At 45.1% G+C, this 24,470-nt stretch overlaps 1 protein-coding gene across 5 annotated transcripts in view; it reads right to left on the bottom strand.

The window, feature by feature from the left end:
* Positions 1-24,470, bottom strand: part of FAM120B (family with sequence similarity 120 member B) — a 197,824-nt gene that overhangs the window by 34,370 nt on the left and 138,984 nt on the right. The gene's annotated exons all lie outside the window — the stretch shown is intronic.

Here is a 24,470-nt window from a genome sequence, read left to right as displayed (position 1 = left end):
ATAGCAGGACAGGACGGGGGAGCCACACATAGCAGAACAGGACGGGGGAACCACACATAGCAGGACAGGATGGGGGAGCCACACATAGCAGGACAGGACGGGGAAGCTACACATACCAGGACAGGGGAGCCACACATAGCAGGACAGGATGGGGGAGCCACACATAGCAGGACAGGACGGGGTAGCTACACATACCAGGACAGGACAGGGGAGCCACACATAGCAGGACAGGACGGGGGAGCCACACATAGCAGGACAGGACGGGGAAGCTACACATACCAGGACAGGGGAGCCACACATAGCAGGACAGGACGGGGGAGCCACACATAGCAGGACAGGACGGGGGAGCCACACATAGCAGAACAGGACGGGGGAACCACACATAGCAGGACAGGATGGGGGAGCCACACATAGCAGGACAGGACAGGGAAGCTACACATACCAGGACAGGGGAGCCACACATAGCAGGACAGGACGGGGGAGCCACACATAGCAGGACAGGACGGGGAAGCTACACATACCAGGACAGGACAGGGGAGCTACACATACCAGGACAGGACGGAGGGAGCCACACATAGCAGGACAGGACGGGGGAGCCACACATAGCAGAACAGGAAGGGGGAACCACACATAGCAGGACAGGATGGGGGAGCCACACATAGCAGGACAGGATGGGGAAGCTACACATACCAGGACAGGGGAGCCACACATAGCAGGACAGGACGGGGGAGCCACACATAGCAGGACAGGACGGGGGAGCTACACATAGCAGGACAGGACGGGGAAGCTACACATACCAGGACAGGACGGGGGAGCCACACATAGCAGGACAGGACAGGGGAGCCACACATAGCAGGACAGGACGGGGGAGCCACACATAGCAGGACAGGACGGGGAAGCTACACATACCAGGACAGGACGGGGGAGCTACACATACCAGGACAGGACGGGGGGAGCCACACATAGCAGGACAGGACGGGGGAGCCACACATAGCAGGACAGGACGGGGGAGCCACACATAGCAGGACAGGACGGGGGAGCCACACATAGCAGGACAGGACGGGGGAGCCACACATAGCAGGACAGGACGGGGGAACCACACATAGCAGGACAGGACGGGGGAGCCACACATAGCAGGACAGGACGGGGGAGCCACACATAGCAGGACAGGACTGGGAGAGACACACATGCCAGGACAAAACGGGGGAGCCACGCATAGCAGGTAAGGACAGGGGGGACAGTGCATACCCGGCATATAATCAAGTCAATAAGTTTACCAAGTTTTCCGTGGCAAAATTAGGTGCCTGGGCTTATACTTGGGTCGTCTTATACTCGAGTATATATGGTAACTAGTATTTTATACTTTTCTGGTCTTTTTATGCCTAGGCGTTCATTAGGAGGCCTGAATTAGTGCTTGACCTCTTGCTGTGCCATGCAGAGATGGGTGTTAAAGGGAACCTGTCACCCCCAAAATCGAAGGTGAGCTAAGCCCACCGGCATCAGGGGCTTATCTATAGCATTCTGGAATGCTGTAGATAAGCCCCCCATGTAACCTGAAAGATGAGAAAAAGAGGTGTAATTAGTAACACAGTTTAGTTTGGCTTACTCATGGAGAATAATGTTATTTGTTATAAGTAAGATTGAGGTATGAAGGCATGTAAGCAGAACCAAGCTTATACTTTTTGCACTTTGAATTTTAAACTGCGTTACTAATAACATGGGAATATTTTATTTTCTGATGCTGGGCACCATCTACCTGGCCACGCTCAACACCAAGCAGGGGATGCTAATATTTCTGCATGGGTGAATCTCTTGAAAACTAATCTATTTTTTACTTGATTCCCTGGAAATGTTTTGTCAGCCAAGAATTCAGAAAGAGATTAATAAGAAATGGGAAAAAGGGTGAGGAAGAAGGGAATGAGAGAAGTATAATGGTCCGATCTCATGCACTCCTGAGACCTTTTAGCTACTGCTGTCTTCACCGTTTTGGCTGCGGATTAATAACACTTAATCATACAAGGAAGTCCACATTTATCTGACATTGTAGCAGGGGTCCTACATACCCTAAACTTGAATTACTTGAAAGGCCTTCTGTACGGTGGGTGCCATATACCTCTGTCAAAGCTTTTGCATGTCTATCAGTATTTGACACACAGTGGCACCAAAAAGGTCTTATGAAGTATATGAGAACTGTGCTATTGGGCCACCGCAGAGAGGTGGACAAGCTTTGTGATGATAAACCATTAATCATAATGCCATGCAGAAATGTATTTGCACAGGTGCCTCTGGAATGCAGAACCAATCATGACCAACAAAGACAAATACTCTTTTATACAAGGTTAAAATATGTTTTGCATTGTTCATGATTTCTGAGGGTCCGTGTATGAAACTGAAGTGAAAACAGGTAAACAGAGCGCTGAAGCCCAAACTTGGTTTTCTAAAAAACCCTGAAAATGTAATACTTTTATGTGTCACTCAACCTTCCATATGGAGCATTAATGAGATTAGACAAATGGGCATGACAGAATAGATCCAGATTACAAGCTGCAGTCCATTGACTTGTGTAAGAGCACAGAATCCTGTGTGTTATTGTAAGATCTCGCACTATGATCTAAACCAGCAGAGTCACATCATTTACCGATCAGTCAGTGCTTAATGATGCAACAGCGCTGGATTCAGTCACAGCACAAGACTCTGCTTTCATAGAGAGGTGGCCATGGAGTCTTGTGGGACCACACTGTGTATGCTGGGATCCCGCAACCCAGAAGTTTGGTTCTGACTTTTTCTAGAAAGCTGGATCCTTTAGCCTGGCATTACGGATTGTTTGGTATATTTTTGGTAGTAAATGATATTTAGTAAAACGATGTGTCCATGGCTGCCCACTGCTTTCTTAATAAAAAAAACAGAGACACATCTAGATGACGATCTTTAATGGGATAGTCTCAAGTCTGAAAGAAAGGTATTCCCTATCCATGAGATAAGAGATAACTTTCTGATCGTCAAGGGGTTCAACTGCTGAAGCCTCCAGTGATTCCTGAAACTGAGGCTCTGAAGATCTCTGTGTAAATGCAGTGGAGCTTGATCATGCACACTGTCGGTCTATTCATTGGAGTGGCGAAGATCAGCAAAACACAGGCTTAGCAATCTCCGACCCTGCCATTAAGAGTGAAAGGTGTAGCAGCGCACATGTCCGACCACTGCTCCATTCACATGAGGCTCTTCAGAACCCCGATTCTCAGGATCGCTGGGAGACCGAGCAGTCGGACCGCTATCCTTTATAATCGGGATAGGGGAAACGTTCAAACTTGAGAATACCCCTTTAAGCTCCCAGAGTGTTTACAAATTTTTTTATGAAATGCAGAAAACATAAAATGAAGTATTAGTTTGCTAGCAAATGTACAGGTCTCCATGGTAACAGACTACAATCGAGCCCTATGCATTCTGATGCTACAGTCACAGTCCATTCCTCCTGTCCACTATTTCTTACATGTTAAAGTGTAATAAGGGTTGAATTCAGTGGACTGGAAATAAGTAAGGGGCACATGGAAGACAATATGTCTGCAGGATCACACTTCACAGCGTTTGTTGTACGTTAGTGCGGTGGCAGGATTTTACAGCAACAGTAGACACAAAATGATAGAAAATCTTTGGTATTTGCAAAGTTGCTTCCTTATAGATTGGACTAATAAAAAATAGGTGCAAAGGTGTACATGGCTTTTAGGGGAAATCCTTTATAAAACTGGTACTATTTGGCTACGTGCTACTCACCTTGCCAGGTTCAAGCACTGCAACTCAGCAAGAATTATGCAGGGTGGAAGAGTGGGCCAAGAAATGTAGTAGTACAACTCTGCAAGGGACTCGGTCAGCACAGGACTGGTCGAATTTGGGTGCTTGATGCAGCTTTGGCGCACTCTTCCCACCTACTTCTTTCCCCTATCCCCCCCACCTACCTCTTCTTTGATTGACAGCCTTTATAGAGCCAGTGAACGGTGCAGACAGATGGAAAACAAGCAGGTGGGACAGTGTCTTTAAACGAAAATGGGAATGCATAGATTAGAGATAATCTTCTTATCTAAAGAGTGCAAATTGCCTCTTCTGAGAAAAAGAGGACTTAACTCTATAGCGCCACCTGTTGGAAGTAGCGATCCTACAAGTCACAATTAACCCTCTAACGAGTCGTGCAATATGACTTAGGATAAAAGCCAAATCAGTATCTCAATTCGCAGACACGGTGTTTCGGGCTGTTGGCCCTCTTTTTCTCAGAAGAGGCAATTTGCATATTTAAATTCCCAGAGGAGCATTGTACGGCAAATAAGCCTCATTACCTTGACAAGCCAGAGATGGTATGTCACTCTCCATAAGGAGAAACGATACCTATCTAAAGAGTGGAATTTTAAGATAACACTGATATGACTATTCTATCAAGATGACACCTGTACAAGGATTTTGAGCAAGAGATATAAGGGATAAATGAAGGGGAGCCAATAACGATGAGCAGGACAGTAGATGTGCTGATCCTTTTTCTCTATTTGTATCTAAGGGTACCGTCTCACTATACGATTTACCAACGATCACGACCTGCGATACGACCTGGTCGTGATCGTTGGTAAGTCGTTGTGTGGTCGCTGGGGAGCTGTCACACAGACCGCTCTCCAGCGACCAACGATGCCGAGGTCTCCGGGTAACCAGGGTAAACATCGGGTTAGAAACATAGAAAAAAGAAATATATATCGGAAAGGAATATCTAGTGACAAACATATATAAATTCCCTTAAAAGACTCAATTTATTGATTAAATATTTAAAAATACCACTTCCCAGTGAGAACAGACAAAATATATAAATATATAGGAAATATCAGTATAGGTGCACCTGCCTAGATAAATAACCCTACAATGGCCTACTGCCCCTGCCTGACAGTGGAGGTTGGCACCCTGATAGCAGTTTTGGCGCCCCCACTCCGCGACGGCTGTCCCCTGCTGGCCCTTTTAATACCCTGCCAGCTGAAAAGGGGGGAAAACAATAAGCAATAAAAAGAGATGAAGGAAGAACAAATAGGTAAGTATTCAGGTGCACACTATAACAATTAACCAGCTCCCTGTTTTTAATTTCCAATGAGGACACTGTACCAAGATGACAAAGTCACTTGTGGATCTTTAGGTACAATTGTCCTTGTGCATACTTGCAATATATCAACAAAAATCAAAGAATGTGACCTCAACAGGGAGATGGAAACAGATATAGATGACCTAATTCAGTCCGGATATAAAATTTTAGCATGCCAACACTGTCTGGCAAAGGATATTTCGATTGACCACCACTGCATATGAGATAAAGTGCATATAGTGCATATGGAGTAAAGTGCACAAGATGAACAAACACTATACAATAAATGTCTACTGGAAGCAGCGATGTAGTGACACCTATATATATAAAATCACATGCAGGTGCTAATCATAGTTGATAGCCATTGATCAGTGTTGGTATAAATACACAATGTGCTAGACCAAACAATTCATTTAAGGTACTAGCACAGGCAGCCAGTGAAAAAAATATTCTCCACTAGGGAGACACTTAGCTGTCCGTATAACGCCCCGACGCGTTTCCCCGTCATACGGTTCCTCAGGGAGCAGACACAGATATGCTGGACCGATAGTCAATGATGCAGGTGCCCTAATAGTGGAGCAGACCTGTTTAGATCCCTGGAGGGCGAGCCTATATAGTGAGGTGCAAATCCTGTGAGCTAATCAGCAGGGCACCCAAAGCCCCACCTCTCAACAGATTGCTGAAAAAACTGGGTCTAGTGCCACCCAAGAAATAGGGCAGAAATAGGCAGATCACGGTGTCTATACCAGCCAAGGGCTCCCACCCCTTTGCATAGATAGACAGATAGTATAACTCAAGATAAGAAAACATACCGCACCAGATGCTAGGGCACAAGGAGATGAAAGCCACATGGTACAGGGTGGACGCCGCCATGATTGCTGCATACACGCCGAACAAAGCACACCCCTAATAACAGTAACTAGGGGGCGGCGCAGAAGCGCACCAGAGCTGCTAAGGCATCAGGAGAGAGAGTCACATGGTGCAGGATGGGCGCCGCCATGATTCATACACACACGCCGAGCATAGCACGCCCATAGTGACAGTAACTAGGGGGCGGCGCCAGAGCGCTCCAGAGCCATAGAGCTATACACACAAGTACAACTCGGGCGCCGCCATCTTTGGTGAGTTCAACTGAACCACGCATGCGTCTGGTATATACTGAATGGTCAAGACGGCAGTAGCGTGGTAAATACACCTAACGCTAGAGAATCGGCGTAACACGCGGCATTAGCCGATGGGAGAGGTAAACCACACTGCTAAAATAGACAAGCGAGTCCCACTCTCTCCCTAATGCTGAGTATGTGGCTACAAACGGTGACCCTACTATCTGGGCAATAGAAACAATAAGGAGAAAAGTAAATATAAATAAATGTCGGTCAGAATCGACCACTACATAAAGTCTGTAGGCTTATGGTATAGTAGTCAAAAAAATCAGGTACCCAACTGTCCAAAGTAGAGCACAAACAAAAGCAATGTAGATATTTAAATAAATAGCAAATCATTAAATGTGTCCCATTACAAAAAACACGTATAGGTAAGGGATTCATTCAGACCTCCCGGTGCCATAGATTGCATACGGAAGATCCATTCTGTCTCCCGTTTGAGGAGGGCTTGATCAAAATCCCCCCCTCGTGTCTTAGGTTTCAATAAATCAATCATGCAAAAAGTAATCCCCTCCAACATTCCCCCATGTATCCCATTCATATGTCGGGCAAGTGGGGTATCCCTCTTATGCCGGATATCTCCGAGATGTTCCCCAGATCTCGTTCTTAGCTCTCTTTTTGTCTTGCCAATGTAGTCGAGAGGGCAGGGGCAAGTAATCTTATATATTACCCCTGTAGATTTACAATTCCCAAAGTCTCTGATTTCAAAGCATCTACCATTGGCCGCACTCATAAATTGTTTGGTCTGTCTAACATACTGGCATTTTGAACAACTCCCGCATCTGAAAAAACCCAATGGTTTCCTCTCCAGCCACGTGCCTGCTACCTGTGGTTTTTGGTACAGACTGTGTACCAGGCGGTCCCCAGGGCCGCGCTTAGTAACCCGATGTTTACCGTGGTTACCAGCGTAAAAGTAAAAAAAAAAAAAAAACGTACATACTCACCATCTGATGTCCGTCAGGTCCCTTGCCGTCTGCTTCCTGCTCTGACTGAGTGCCGCCGTACAGTGAGAGCAGAGTGCAGCGGTGACGTCATTGCTGTGATCTGCTCTCACTTTCCGGCCGGCAGTCAGTCAGAGCGGGAAGCAGACGGCAAGGGAGCTGACGGACATCAGATGGTGAGTATGTACGTTTTTTTTTTTTTTTACTTTTACGCTGGTAACCACGGTAAACATCGGGTTACTAAGCGCGGCCCTGCGCTTAGTTACCCGATGTTTACCCTGGTTACCAGCGAACACATCGCTGGATCGCTGTCACACACAACGATCCAGCGATGACAGCGGGAGATCCAGCGACGAAATAAAGTTCCAAACGATCTGCTACGACGTACGATTCTCAGCAGGGTCCCTGATCGCTGCTGCGTGTCAGACACTGCGAGATCGTAACTATATCGCTAGAACGTCACGAATCGTGCCGTCGTAGCGATGAAAATGCCACTGTGTGACGGTACCCTAACTCCTTTTGGACATGTGCACTCCCACTCCCACCAGCCACAGGGGATTTTAAGTAGTTATCTGGTCCACTCCTGCCCATAAATTGGAGGGTTTTTTGCCGAGGAGGGGTGACTTATCAGGACAGGAACTCAACTTTGAAGGACGCTTTGACATGGCAGTTGGGCTCACATATATTGGCGAATTTACTGTATGCGCTAAGTACCTTCTTTTTCACTGCAATTTTTACAACAATTTTGCAGATTAATATTTCATAACATTTTTTTCCCATTTTCTATGGCAGTAATGCAGTTTCAATGTTCTAGAGCAATCATTCTTAATAATTTATTGTGCAAACTTAGTTTTTCACGTTATATGTTTTCGGATGGTGCCTGTTCACACTAGCTTAGATGTGTTGGTCCTTTTTCTCTCTTTTTTTTCTAAAGTATGCAGCATCGTCTAATATAATAAAAAACATACCCCTGACCTTCCTCAATCCCGCAATACTCCAGCATGTTCATCCTGTCCTTATCATGACTGGGTGCTGCAATGACATGCCCAACCCAGCTATGGGAACTAAAAGGAGTAGTAGGGGAACCTGGGCAGTGTTAGGAGTAGGGTGGCAGGGGATTTTTAGCGAAGTATGCTTTTTAAAGAAAAAATCAAATGGGTGGACATCCCTTTTTAGAGACTTGCTAGGCATGGAGATCACAAACACAAATTACTGAAGCTGGATCTTCATTTTGGAAAATAACAACAGGAAGATATAATTGTCATCCGTTGCATGCAGCCAAAAGCCACATCCACATTCACGAGAAAATGAGGGTGCAAGTTTGTGGTAACATTACGGCGTGGGCTCATTTATCTATGCTCCTGGGCTCTTTTTTAATCCAGTTCTACTTTCACTGGTATAATTTTTCATAGGCCAAGCTATAGTCTGCTCATGCTAAGTTAACGTTGTCAGTCAGTTGGTAATCTAGCTATGACCAAAAGGTTAACCTTGTGACAAAAAGGCTCGTAGTTTTATGGAATAACTGTTACGGAACGGCAACACAGAACTAGAATAGAAGGGGGGAAAACTGACCCTGCACTGAGACTAGGCTGATACCCTACGATGGAGTGGGCGACCCATTCCTTGCAAATGGACCCACCGACGATCCTAGGTTAAACTCCAGCGAAGACCTATAGACAAGAGGAAGGAGGTCCCTGAAAGATCTAAGGACTGGGCATAAAAACAGGTCACCTCCTAATAGAAAACACAGAGACGGTTGCAGAAACCAACTGAAAACAGAAACTAAGGATAGCAGAACCAGAGATCCCAGAACTGCACAATGTCAAACACAGAAAGCTATCAAAGCACCTAGCCAGAACTCAAGCGGATTAACACTGTTGTCCAGCAAGGAATGGGAGGCAGGTGCTGGGTAATAAAGGGTGATAAAATCACCTGACCTAAGACAACCCAGCACCAGGAGAAAAAGACCAGCAGCCAGAAAACCACAACAAGATGGCGGATGGTCAAAAAACAAAACAGATTCTAACAATAATCATGGTGTCTGGTCATCTCTTTCAACTCTTCATGCTCCTTCCTTGTCTGGCTCCTGATTGTGACTGTGGCCATTTCACAGACAAGATCCAAGAAAAAAAATGCACATATAGGGTACAGCAAGTCTCCTGGGCAGCATACCCCTATACTATATAGTACTATTTTACACAGTTGTCTGAATGCAATCTGTCTGAAAAAGGTCTTGTTGACTGAAACGTCACTAATTTTGTTTTTTGGTTTGAGGTTTCATTAAAACTAAAAATTTCTTGCAACTACAAGAGCGCCAGATTCTTCTTCTTATGGTGTAAGTTCACCGCAACGGCTTCCAAATGCAAATTCCACACCTGGAATCAGTTCCAGACCTTTTACCTGCTTAACTGATGATGGATTAACAAAGGAAAAGCCCATGCAAAGCATTAAAGACGTTTTGAGATAATTGTCCAATTACCTTTGGTCTCTTGAAAAAGAAGCAGCAACATATTAAAGAGCTTCCTAAACCCCTACTCCAATTAGGATGTGAATACCCTCAAATTTAAGAGTTTGCAGTTTAAAAGCAATCTGTCACCAGGTTTTTCCCATATAAAGTAGGGCCAGCACCTGTTAGCCCTCTGTCACATCATTCGACAATGCTGTAGATATATCCCCAAGAGACCTTTTATTATACTCACCTACTCAGTCCGGTCCAATGGGCGTCTCTGATTTTGATCTGGTGCCTCCTCTCTTTTTGCGACCGCTGTCCTTCTTGCCTCGTGTGAATGACGCATCCTGCATCATCCACACAGTATCCGTCATTGTGCTTGTGTGCAGTCTTATTTCTCTCTGCCCTGCCATGGGCAGAGCAAAGTACTGTAGTGTGCATATGCTTTGGCAAACAACTAAAATACCCAAACTTGTGTCACTGTCCAAATATTTCTGGACCTAACTGTATACAGTAACCAATGTACATGATGACTATTGTCAATCTTTTTAAGAATAGCCAGATCCGAAAAGGAACACAGAAAACATAGTAGCATAGTATTTAAGGTTGAAGGAAGACTTTAAGTCCATCTAGTTCAACCCATAGCCTAACATGTTGATCCAGAGGAAGAAAAAAAACCCATGTGGCAAGCAGTAGGCTCCACATTGGGGAAAAAAAATTCCTTCCCAACTCCACATACGGCAATCAGACTAGTTCCCTGGATCAACGCCCTATCAAGGAATCTAGTGTAAATAACCTGCAACATTATACTTTTCAAGAAAGGCATCCAGTCCCCTCTTAATTTCAGTAGTGAATCACTCATTACAGCATTGTACGGCAGAGAGTTCCATAGTCTCACAAGTGCATTTTACGGGTTGCACTCTGCACAAAGATCACCACACTGTATTATTACACCCCAGGGCAAAAGCTATGTTTTTAGATAAAACACTAAACAATTCTTCTGTACATTTGTCCTAAATTTATAATGTACTCATCTCACAGGAAAAACAGCACGCCTGTTCCAAGAGTGAAACTCAGGGCCCTCCTACTGAACTATTCTAATAAAACAGGTTCTCCAGGGAATAAGCATTAGGAAGACACTATTTAAAGAGTAATCATCAATTTAATTTTTATTTTGTAAATTAATAGTACACATGAAAATAAGCAACTTTGTAATAGATCTGCTTCTATCCTCCAGAACAGATCTTTCACTCTTATATCACCGGTAAAATCAGTATTCAGTGAAGACAGACATTCCCATTACTGAAACAGGAGGCGGCAGCTGGTGCTTTTAAAATTCTATGGAAAGGGGAGGAAGAGAGGCTAGAAGCAGATAGAGACATTTTGCTGTAAGTTCACCTGAATCGAGTTACAATTCTCCACTGAACTTTATGAGCACCAACTGTCACCTTCTATCTCAGCAATGGGAAAGTCTGTATTAATTGTAGACAGATGTTACATGTGAATTTAGAATTCTGTGAATTAGTGCGCAATCCAGAAGGAGAAAGAAGCAGATTGCTTTGATAATATATATTACAAAGTTTCTCATTTTGACATATATTATCGAGTTACTCTTTACAGGTAGGTTGATTCATGAAATCGGGCATTCCTTTTGTCGGTTCCATTTTTTGGGAACAGATAAACAGAATTAAAGTCCAAATGGATCCACGACATGACTGAAGCAAACGAAAGCATTACTCTTATAGGTCCCATTTGACAGGACAAGAAGTTTTTTCCTCTTACAATGGAAGTTTTCCTTAGAATGTGTGACCTCCTCCAGTGCTAATGAGACATTGAGAGCTTCTGTTCTCATGACAGTGACTACGATTGCTCCAACTGGCCATATCTTTCAGACTCTTATAGACGTGAAGGACATGACACAAGAGGCCGGACATATATAACAAGGGGTCATCTGCATACAGCAACGGCTTACACTGACGCGCCCCTATGTGGATGTCCATGTTTCCCTAATTGCCACATTAACTCCCTCATCATAACGAACGTACATATTGGCAATCCTGTCTCATCCCATTTTGTAAGTGTATGGCTGATTACAAGGCACCATTGACTTTAGCAGGTGCCGCAGGACAAGACTACAAGGCTATATCTCGATGGAAAAGCGGTCAAGACCAAATTTCTTGAGTACTGCCAGCATAAAGCTCGATCAAAGGCATTCTTTGCGTCGACTGACAACAAGCGGAAAGGGAGGTCGAGACATTCTCTGAGAATAAGCGTCTTATTGGTATTAACTTGCGCCTGTCATCCGTGTATGTATATAGGTTAAAGCAAGGCGCCAGTGTAGTAAATGTGACATAGGTCAGCCACATTTATTTGAGTGGTCATAAAGGAAGCATTTAAAATTTTCACGAAAATCACAAGAATTTTTGAACAATAAAAGCTCTAGCTCTAAGCTCCTCCTTAGCCTAGGTAAGATCTACTAATAAAGAAGTCGATAATGTTTAAGTTGCAATTTAAGTGCTTGAATTTGTGTCAGGAAAGCTTATTCCCTCTTCAGTCTTGCCCAATGTTAAATTAGAGCGCCATGTAAAACGTATCTCAAGGCTTCCCACGGATGGCTACACTGCTCTGAGTGAGAAGATAAGAACAACTGATTGTTGAGTGATATGTGCAGTACAGATTGGGTCTTTAAACCTCCAATGGCATGGACAATGCGGGTAGGACAAAAAAAGCAGCTGGAAAAATTGGGATATGATCTGATGTTATGATATTGATATATGATATGGCAGGTTTGTGCCCACCATGCCAGTCAGTCAGTAGGAGGACATGGAGATCCCACTTTAAGACAAGACAGGTAGCTGTCTCCAAGAGGTGGCATTTTGTCTTAAGGCATTACATTCTGAAGGATCCAGTGTGAAGTTGACATCCCTACAATCAGAACCTCATATACAAATTCAGATAAAGAAGTATGTAGAGAGCAGCAGACAGACATTTGATTTTGACAAGGTAAGTACCAGTTAACGATTGTAAAAATGTCACTATATAAATAAATAAATAAATAAATATATATATATATATATATATATATATATATATATATATGTATATATATATATATATATATATATATATATATATATATATATATATATATATATATATATATATATATATATTCTTATCATAAGAAAAATGAATCTGCCCTGGGGATAAAGCTGCAAATACAATACAGTGTACACTGTGTTCCAAATTATTATGCAAATTGGATTTAAGTGTCATAAAGATTTAATTGTTTTGTTTTTCAAATAAACTCATGGATGCTATTGTGTCTCAGGGCTCAATAGATCACTGAAATCAATCTTAAACACATGTGATAATTAGTTTTCCAGGTGATTCTAATTAAAGGAAAACTACTAATGATGTTCCACGTTATTATGCAGGCCACAGGCTTCAAGCAATATGGGAAATAAAAAGGATCTCTCTGCTGCTGAAAAACATTAAATAGTGCAATGCCTTGGACAAGTTATGAAAACATTAGATATTTCATGAAAACTTAAGCGTGATCATCATACTGTGAAGAGATTTGTGACTGAAACAGAGCACAGAGTTTATGCAGACAAAGGCATAATGAGGAAAGTTTCTGCCAGACAAATTCATTGGATTAAGAGAGCAGCTGCCAAAATGCCATTACAAAGCAGCAGTTATTTGACGCTACTGGTGCCTCTGGAGTCCCTCGAACCTCAAGGTGTAGGATCCTTCAAAGACTTGCTGTGGTGCATAAACCTACTATTCAACCACCCCTAAACAGTGTTCACAAGCAGAAACGGTTGCAGTGGAACGGGAGATGAAGACAAATTTTCAAACAGTCTTGTTTACTGATGAGTGTCGAGCAACCCTGGATGGTCCAAATGGATAGAGTAGTGGATGGTTGGTGGATGGCCACCATGTCCCAACAAGGCTGCGACATCAGCAAAGTGTTGGAGTCATGTTTTAGGCCAGAATCATGGGGAAACAGCTGGTAGGGCCCTTTAAGGTTCCTGAAGGTGTGAAAATGACCTCTGCAAAGTATATAGAGTTTCTGACTGACAACTTTCTTCCATGGTATAAAAAGCAGAAACGTGCCTTCAAGAGCAAAATCATCTTCATGCATGACAATGCACCATCTCATGCTGCAAAGAATACCTCTGAGTCATTGGCTGCAATGGGCATAAAAGGAGATAAACTCATGGTGTGGCCACCGTCTTCCCCTGACCTCAACCCTATAGAGAACCTTTGGAGTATCATCAAGCAAAAGATCTATGAGGGTGGGAGGCCGTTCACATCAAAACAGCAGCTCTGGGAGGCTATTCTGACTTCATGCAAAGAAACACAAGCAGAAACTCTCCAAAAACTCACAATTTCAATGGATGCAAGAATTGTGAAGGTGATATCAAAGAAGGGGTCCTATGTTAACCCCTTCCCGACCCATAACGCCTATGCGGCGTCATGGAATGATTGCATCCCTGCAGATCAGGTGAAAGGGTTAATTCCTATTTTACCCGATCTGCAGGGAGAGGGGGAGTTGTACTTCAGCCTAGGGGGGGTGGCTTTGCCCCCACGTGGCTACGATCGCTCTGATTGGCTGTTGAAAGTGCAACAGCCAATCAGAGCAATTTGCAATATTTCACCTATGAAAATGGTGAAATATTGCAATCCAGCCATGGCCGATGCTGCAATAGCATCTGCCATGGCTGGAAATCATGTACTGGCCCCCCCCACCGCCCCCGATCTCCTCCCCAGTCCTCCGTTCTGTCAGGTACCCCCCTCCGTCCCCCTGTTCGCTCCCCCGTGCTCCTGTCCGCTCCCCCGTGCTCCTGTCTGCTCCCCCCGTCCTCCGATCCCCCCCCCCTGTGCTCCGATCCACCCCCCCACCACCCCCTCATACTTACCGATCCTCCCGAAGTCGGTCCGTCTTCTCCCTGGGCGCCGCCATCTTCCAAGATGGCGGGCGCATGCTCAGTACGCCCGCCGAATCTGCAGGCTGGCAGATTCGTTACAGGTACATTTTGATCGCTGTGGTAGGTTCTACCACAGCGATCAAAATAAAAAAAATAATAAATAAACCCCCCCCTTTATCACCCCCATAGGTAGGGACAATAATAAAATAAAGAAAATATTTTTTTTTCTTTTTCCACTAGGGTTAGGGTTAGAACTAGGGGTAGGGTTAGGGTTACGGGTAGGGTTAGGGTTAGGGGTAGGGTTATGGCATGTGCACACAGAGCGGATCGGCCGCGGATCCGCAGCGGATCGGCAGCGGATCCGCAGCGGATCGGACGCGGATCGGCAGCGGATCCGCAGGGGATCCGCAGCGGATCGGCCGCGGATCGGCAGCGGATCGGCCGCGGATCGGCAGCGGATCGGCCGCGGATCGGCAGCGGATCGACCGCGGATCCGCAGCGGATCGGCCGCGGATCTGCAGCGGATCGGCAGCGGATCCGCAGCGGATGGGCTGTGGATCTGCAGCGGATCCGCAGCGGATCCGCAGCGGATCCGCAGCGGATCCGCAGCGGATCCGCAGGGGATCCGCAGCGGATCGGCAGCGGATCGGCAGCGGATCGGCCGCGGATCCGCAGCGGATCGGCCGCGGATCGGCCGCGGATCCGCAGCGGATCGGCAGCGGATCCGCAGCGGATTGGCCGCGGATCTGCAGCGGATTGGCAGCGGATAGGCAGCGGATCCGCAGCGGATTGGCCGCGGATCTGCAGCGGATTGGCAGCGGATAGGCAGCGGATCCGCAGCGGATCGGCAGCGGATCCGCAGCGGATTGGCCGCGGATCTGCAGCGGATTGGCCGCGGATCGGCAGCGGATCGGCAGCGGATCCGCAGCGGATTGGCCGCGGATTGGCCGCGGATCCACAGCGGATTGGCCGCGGATCCGCAGCGGATTGGCAGCGGATTGGCCGCGGATCCGCAGCGGATCGGCAGCGGATCCGCAGCGGATTGGCCGCGGATCTGCAGCGGATTGGCCGCGGATCCACAGCGGATTGGCAGCGGATTGGCCGCGGATCCGCAGCGGATTGGCCGCTGCGAATTCGAAGCAGTTTTCCATCAGGTTTACAGTACCATGTACACCTAAGGAAAACCAAATCTGCTGTGCCCATGGTGCGGAAAATTCCGTGCAGAAACGCTGCATTGTATTTTCCGCAGCATGTCAATTCTTTGTGCGGATTCCGCAGCGTTTTACACCTGTTCCTCAATAGGAATCCGCAGGTGAAATCCGCACAAAAAAACACTGGAAATCTGCTGTAAATCCGCAGGCAAAACGCAGTGCCTTTTACCTGCAGATTTTTCAAAAATCGTGCGGAAAAATCTCACACGAATCCGCAACGTGGGCACATACCCTTAGGGTTAGGGTTGGAATTAGGGCTAGGGTTGGAAATAGGGTTAAGAATAGGCTTGTGGTTAGGGTTACGGATAGGGTTAGGGGTGTGTTGGGGTTACAGTTGTGGTTAGGGTTGGGATTAGGGTTACGGTTGGGATTAGGGTTAGGATTAGGGTTGGAATTAGGGTTACGGTTGTGTTGCGGTTAGGGTTGTGGTTAGGGGTGTGTTGGGGTTAGGGTTATGATTAGGGTTATGGCTACAGTTGGGATTAGGATTAGGGGTGTGTTGGGGTTAGTGTTGAAGTTAGAATTGAGGGGTTTCCACTGTTTAGGCACATCAGGGGTCTCCAAACGCAACATGGCGCCACCATTGATTCCAGCCAATCTTGCGTTCAAAAAGTCAAATGGTGCTCCCGCCCTTCCAAGCCCCGACGTGCGCCCAAACCGTGGTTTACCCCCACATTTGGGGTACCAGCGTACTCAGGACAAACTGGGCAACAACTGTTGGGGTCCAATTTCTCCTGTTACCCTTGCAAAAATAAAAAATTACTTGCTAAAACATAATTTTTGAGGAAAGAACAATTATTTTTTATTTTCACGGCTCTGCGTTATAAACTTCTGTGAAGCACTTGGGGGTTGAAAGTGCTCACCACACATCTAGATAAGTTCCTTCGGGGGTCTAGTTTCCAAAATGGGGTCACTTGTGGGGTGTTTCTACTGTTTAGGCACATCAGGGGCTCTGCAAATGCAATGTGACGCCCGCAGACCATTCCATCAAAGTCTGCATTTCAAATGTCACTACTTCCCTTCCGAGCCCTGACGTGTGCCCAAACAGTGGTTTACCCCCACATATGGGGTATCAGCGTACTCACAACAAACTGGGCAACAAATATTGGGGTCCAAATTCTCCTGTTACCCTTGTGAAAATAAAAAATTGCTTGCTAAAACATCTTTTTTGAGGAAAGAAAAATGATTTTTTATTTTCACGGCTCTGCGTTGTAAACTTCTGTGAAGCACTTGGGGGTTGAACGTGCTCACCACACATCTAGATAAGTTCCTTGGGGGGTCTAGTTTCCAAAATGGGGTCACTTGTGGGGGGTTTCTACTGTTTAGGCATATCAGGGGCTCTGCAAACGTAACATGATGCCCGCAGACCATTCCATCAAAGTCTGCATTCCAAAACGTCACTACTTCCCTTCCGAGCCCCGGCATGTACCCAAACAGTGGTTTACCCCCACATATGGGGTATCAGCGTACTCAGGAGAAACTGGACAACAACTTTTGGGGTCCAATTTCTCCTGTTACTCTTGCAAAAATAAAAAATTCTGGGCTAAAAAAATATTTTTGAGGAAAGGAAACACATTTATTATTTTCACGGCTCTGCGTTATAAACTTCTGTGAAGCACTTGGGGGTTCAAAGTGCTCACCACACATCTAGATAAGTTCCCTTGGGGGTCTAGTTTCCAAAATGGAGTCACTTGTGGGGAGTTCCTACTGTTTAGGCACATCAGGGGCTCTGCAAACGCAACCTGATGCCCGCAGAGCATTCCATCAAAGTCTGCATTTCAAAACGTCACTACTTCCCTTCCGAACCCCGACGTGTGCCAAAACAGTGGTTTACCCCCACATATGGGGTATGAGCGTACTCAGGAGAAACTGGACAACAACTTTTGGGGTCCAATTTCTCCTGTTACTCTTGCAAAAATAAAAAAATTCTGGGCTAAAAAAATATTTTTGAGGAAAGGAAACACATTTTTTATCTTCACGGCTCTGCGTTATAAACTTGTTGTGAATTTGGTTTCTGGGCTCCCCCGGTGGTCACTGGTGGTACTGAACTTGTGTGTGTCATCTCCTCTGTTCACCTGTTTCCATCAGGATGTGGGAGTTTCTATTTAGCCTTGCTCCTCAGTCATTTCTATGCCGGCCAACAATGTTACCAGAAGCATTTCTGTTGCATGTTCCTGCTCCTAGACTACTTTCAGCTAAGTTGGATTTTTGTCCTAAGTTTGTTTGCATTTTTGTTCCAGTTCTCTGTGTTTGAATATTTCTGAGACTGGAAGCTCTTGTGAACTGAAATTGCCACTCTGGTGTCATGAGTTGATATTAGAGTTTTAAAGTAATTTCAGGATGGAATTTTGAAAGGGTTTTCAGCTGGCCGTGAAGTCCCCTTTTCTGTCTTCCTTCTATCTAGTAAGCGGACCTCAATTTTGCTAAACCTATCTTCATACTTCGTATGTCATTTTCCTCTGAAATCACCGACAATATTTGTGGGGGCTACTGTCTGCCTTTTGGGGAAAATTTCTCTAGAGGTGAGCCAGGTCTGTATTTTCCTCTGCTAGGGTCAGTCAGTTCTCCGGCTGGCGCTGGGCGTCTAGGGATAAAACGTAGGCACGCTACCCGGCCACTTTTAGTTGTTGTGATAGGTTTAGCTCACGGTCAGCTCGAGTTCCCATCTTCCAAGAGCTAGTCCTTTTGTATGCTCTACTATGTTCTGAGAACCATGACAGTCTACTATGTTCTGAGAACCATGACAAAACTTCTGTGAAGCACTTGGGGGTTCAAAGTGCTCACTACACATCTAGATAAGTTCCCTTGGGGGTCTAGTTTCCAAAATGGAGTCAATTGTGGGGAGTTCCTACTGTTTAGGCACATCAGGGGCTCTGTAAACGCAACCTGACGCCCGCAGAGCATTCCATCAAAGTCTGCATTTCAAAACGTCACTACTTCCCTTCCGAACCCCGACGTGTGCCAAAACAGTGGTTTACCCCCACATATGGGGTATCATCGTACTCAGGAGAAACTGGAAAACAACTTTTGGGGTCCAATTTCTCCTATTACCCTTGGGAAAATAAAAAATTGTGGGCTAAAAAATCATTTTTGAGAAAAGAAAAATTATTTTTTATTTTCATGGCTCTGCGTTATAAACTTCTGTGAAGCACTTGGGGGTTCAAAGTGCTCACCACACATCTAGATTAGTTCCTTGGGAGGTCTAGTTTCCAAAATGGGGTCACTTGTGCGGGAGCTCCAATGTTTAGGCACACAGGGGCTCTCCAAACGCGACATGGTGTCCGCTAATGATTGGAGCTAATTTTCCATTCAAAAAGCCAAATGGCGTGCCTTCCCTTCCGAGCCCTGCCGTGCGCCCAAACAGTGGTTTACCCCCACATATGGGGTATCATCGTACTCAGGACAAACTGGACAACAACATTTGGGGTCCAATTTCTCCTATTACCCTTGGGAAAATAAAAAATTCTGGGCTAAAAATCATTTTTGAGGAAAGAAAAATTATTTTTTTATTTTCACGGCTCTGCGTTATAAACTTCTGTGAAGCACCTGGGGGTTATAAATGCTCACTATGCATCTAGATAAGTTCCTTGGGGGGTCTAGTTTCCAAAATGGGGTCACTTGTAGGGGAGCTCCAATGTTTAGGCACACAGGGGCTCTCCAAACGCGACATGGTGTCCGCTAACGATTGGAGCTAATTTTCCATTCAAAAAGTCAAATGGCACGCCTCCCCTTCCGAGCCTTGCCGTGCACCCAAACAGTGGTTTACCCCCACATATGAGGTATCGGCATACTCAGGAGAAATTGCCGAACAAATTTTAGGATCCATTTTATCCTGTTGCCCATGTGAAAATGAAAGAATTGAGGCTAAAAGAAATTTTGTGTGAAAAAAAAGTACTTTTTCATTTTTGCGGATCAATTTGTGAAGCACCTGGGGGTTTAAAGTGCTCACTATGCCTCTAGATGAGTTCCTTGGGGGGTCTAGTTTCCAAAATGGGGTCACTTGTGGAGGAGCTCCAATGTTTAGGCACACAGGGGCTTTCCAAACGTGACATGGTGTCCGCTAACGATGGAGATAATTTTTCATTCAAAAAGTCAAATGGCGCTCCTTCCCTTCCGAGCCTTACCATGTGCCCAAACAGTGGTTTACCCCCACATGTGAGGTATTGGTGTACTCAGGAGAAATTGCCCAACAAAATTTAGGATCCATTTTATCCTGTTGCCCATGTGAAAATGAAAAAATTGAGGCTAAAATAATTTTTTTGTGAAAAAAAAGTACTTTTTCATTTTTACGGATCAATTTGTGAAGCACCTGGGGGTTTAAAGTGCTCACTATGCTTCTAGATAAGTTCCTTGGGGGGTCTAGTTTCCAAAATGGGGTCACTTGTGGGGGAGCTCCAATGTTTAGGCACACGGGGGCTCTCCAAACGCGACATGGTGTCCGCTAAAGATTGGAGCCAATTTTTCATTGAAAAAGTCAAATGGCGCTCCTTCCCTTCCGAGCCCTGCCGTACGCCCAAACAGTGGTTTACCCCCACATATGAGGTATCAGCGTACTCAGGACAAATTGGACAACAACGTCCGTGGTCCAGTTTCTCCTTTTACCCTTGGGAAAATAAAAAATTTTTCGCTAAAATATCATTTTTGTGACTAAAAAGTTAAATGTTCATTTTTTACTTCCATGTTGCTTCTGCTGCTGTGAAACACCTGAAGGGTTAATAAACTTCTTGAATGTGGTTTTGAGCACCTTGAGGGGTGCAGTTTTTAGAATGGTGTCACTTTTGGGTATTTTCAGCCATATAGAACCCTCAAACTGACTTCAAATGTGAGGTGGTCCCTAAAAAAAATGGTTTTGTAAATTTTGTTGTAAAAATGAGAAATCACTGGTCAAATTTTAACCGTTATAACTTCCTAGGAAAAAAAAAAAATTTGTTTCCAAAATTGTGCTGATGTAAAGTAGACATGTGGGAAATGTTATTTATTAACTATTTTGTGTCACATAACTCTCTGGTTTAACAGAATAAAAATTCAAAATGTGAAAATTGCGAAATTTTCAAAATTTTTGCCAAATTTCCGTTTTTTTCACAAATAAACTCAGAAATTATCGACCTAAATTTACCACTAACATGAAGCCCAATATGTCACGAAAAAACAATCTCAGAATCGCTAGGATCCGTCGAAGCGTTCCTGAGTTATTACCTCATAAATGGACACTGGTCAGAATTGCAAAAAACGGCAAGGTCATGAAGGGGTTAACATGTAACTTGGCTTGTTAGGATATTTTGGAGTTAAAGGGAATCTGTCACCCCATTTTAGGCCTATAAGCTAAGGTCACCGCCATCAGGGGCTTATCTACAGCATTCTATAATGCTGCAGATAAGCCCCAGATGTAACCTGAAAGAGAAGAAAAACAAGTTATATTATACTCACCCAGGGGCGGTCCCGCTGCGGTCCGGTCCGATGGGTGTCGCGGTCCGGCGCCTCCCATCTTTATACGATGTCGTCCTCTTCTTTGCTTCCTGTCGCGGCTCCTGCGCAGGCGTACTTTATCTGCCCTGTTGAGGGCAGAGCAAAGTATTGCAATGTGCAGGCACCGGGCTTCTCTGACCTTTCCCGATGCCTGCGCACTGCCGTACTTTGCTCTGTTTACTACTGAACACTGAAGGGCATGCAAAGAAAGATTACTTCCTGACATCAGTGTCAGAGTTGAGATGCACTTTGTGGGCGGAGTTTGTACAGCCCCCGAAGGATGGTATAAATATCCAAATGGCCCCTGACAGAAAAAAGATTCCCCACCCCTGTTTTAAATCATAATGACAACCCAAAACATCCAAATGACCCTGATCAAAAGTTCACATACCCCATTTCTTAATAACGTGTATTGCCCCCTCTAACATCAATGACAGCTTGAAGTCTTTTGTGGCAGTGGTGGATGAGGTTCTTTATTTTATTAGATGGTAAAGCTGCCCACTCTTCTTGGCAAAAAGCCTCCAGTTCCTGTAAATTCCTGGGCTGTCTAGCATGAACTGCTCGTTTGAGATCTCCCCAGAGTGGCTTAATGATATTGAGGTCAGGGGACTGAGATGGCCACTTTAGAACCTTCACTATGTTCTGCTGTAGCCAATGAAAGTTTGACTAAGCCTTGTGTTTTGGGTCGTTGTCATGTTGAAACGTCTAAGTACATCTCATGCGCAGCTACTGGGCTAATGATTGCAAATTTGTCTCCAGTATTTGATGATGTGTAGCATTCACCTTTCCTTCAACTTTGACCAAGTTTCCTGTGCCTTTGTAGCTCACACATCCCCAAAACATCAGCGATCCACCTCTGTGCTTTACAGTAGGAATGGTGTTCCTTTCATCATAGGCCTTGTTGACCTCTCCAATTGTAATGTTTATGGTTGTGGCCAAAAAGTTCAATTTTGGTCTCATCACTCCAAATTATCTTGTTCCAGAAGTTTTAAGGCTTGTCTCTGTGCTGTTTTCCGTATTGTAGGAGAGATACTTTGAGGCATTTGCACAGTAATGGCTTTCTTCTGGCGACTCAACCATGCAGCCCATTTTTCTTCAAGATCTTCCTTATTGGGCATCTTGAAACAGCCACAATGCTAGTTATCAGAGAGTCCAGTATTTCAGCTGATGTTACTCATGGGTTTTTCTTTGCATCCCGAACTATTTTCCTGGCAGTTGTGGACAACATTTTTGTTGCTCTACCTGACCGTGGTTTTGCTTTTACAGAGCCCCTGATTTTCCATTTGTTAACAGTTTGAATGTTGCTGACTGGCATTATCAATTCCTTGGATATCTTTTTGCAACCCTTTCCTGTCTTATACAGTTCAACTCCCCTTTCCCGTAGATCCGCTGACAATTCTTTTGCTTTCCACAAGACTCACAATATAGAAACGTCAGTGGCTGGATGAAAGATGCAAGAGTCTATCTGGATCCCAGAAATTCACTCAGCTTTTATGCGCACACACTGATTACAAGCAAACAGGTCACAGGTGAGGATATTACCTTTGGTAGCCATGCAAACCCATTTGTGTCAACTTATGTGCATGTTGTCCAGCCAAAATCACCATGGCATGTGAACTTTTGATCAGGGTGATTTGGATGTTTTGAGTTGTCATTATGATTTAAAAAGAAAAAGTTTTGGTGTTATCATTCATATTCTCTGAAAAAAAGGCCAAGAAAGCAAAACTTCTGCAGGGGTATGTAAACTTTTAAGCACAACTGTACCTATGTAACCCAAAACAAATACCGTATATACTTGAGTATAAGCAGAGTTTTTCAGCACATTTATTTTGTGCTGAAAACTCCTCCCTCGGATTATACATGAGTGAGGTGTCCAGAACATGGAGAGGGAGGGGCAGCGACGGAGCAGGTCACAGGAGGCAGGAGCCGGCTGCTGCAGCTAACTCCTGTGCCCGCTACTAAAGAGAAATGAATATTCACTGCACTGGCAATGAATACTCATTTCTCTGTAATAGCGCGCACAGTGTCAGCTGCAGCAGCCGGATCCTGCAGCTGCCAGGCGGCCATGTGTGCCGCTACGTACTGTAAGAGAAATGAATATTCACCTCTGGGAGTGGAGTGGTGAATACTCATTACTCTTAAGTAGCAGCACACGTGACAGCTTGGCGGCTGACACTGTGCGCGCTACTTAATACTCACCCCCTGTGAGTATTCTGACAGCTGTGCTCTGCTTGTGAGCAGCACATGAGGTCCCTGCCACGCGCTGCTTACAAGCATAAAGCAGGTGCTGGCACCGGAAGAAGACACTGCAAGGGAGCGCAGGAAGGTAAATGTAATGGTTTAATTTTTTTATGTTTTTGATGAGGGTCAATCATACCAGGATAAGGATGAGGCCATGCATACAAGGATAGGGATGGGGCCATGCATACAGGATAAGGATGGGGCCATGCATACCAGAATAGGGATGAGGAGCCCGTGCATACCAGGATAGGGATGAGGAGCCCATGCATACCAGGATGGGGATGAGGGGAGAATGCTTACCAGGCTTATACTCAAGTCAACACGTTTTCCCAGGTTTTTTTAGGTAAAATTAGGTGCCTCGGCTTATATTCGGGTTGGCTTATACTAGAGTATATAAGGTACACCTTATAAATCCTATTGTACTTCAAAACCCATAATCCTAATATTATAACACTAGATGGTGGCCCGATTCTAACGCATCGGGTATTCTAGAATATGCATGTCCACGTAGTATATAGCACAGCCCACGTAGTATATTGGTCAGCCACGTAGTATATTGCCCAGTGACGTAGTATATTGGTCAGCCACGTAGTATATTGCCCAGCCACGTAGTATATTGCCCAGCCATGTAGTATATTGCCCAGCCACGTAGTATATTGCCCAGCCATGTAGTATATTGGCCAGTGACGTAGTATACTGCCGAGCCACGTAGTATATTGCCCAGCGATGTAGTATATTACCCAGTGACGTAGTATATTGCCCAGTGACGTAGTATTCAGCACAGAGCCACGTAGTATATTGGCCAGCCATGTAGTATATTGCCCAGTGACGCAGTATATTGCCCAGTGACGTAGTATATTGCCCAGTGATGTAGTATATTGCACAGAGCCACGTAGTATATCGCACAGTGATGTAGTATACTGCACAGAGCCGCGTAGTATATTCCCCTGCCACATAGTAT

Source organism: Ranitomeya variabilis, chromosome 2, assembly GCF_051348905.1.
Source record: "Ranitomeya variabilis isolate aRanVar5 chromosome 2, aRanVar5.hap1, whole genome shotgun sequence".
Taxonomy (NCBI): Eukaryota; Metazoa; Chordata; class Amphibia; order Anura; family Dendrobatidae; genus Ranitomeya; species Ranitomeya variabilis.
Note: the sequence above shows the minus strand (reverse complement) of the source record. Positions and strands in the feature narration are given on the sequence as shown.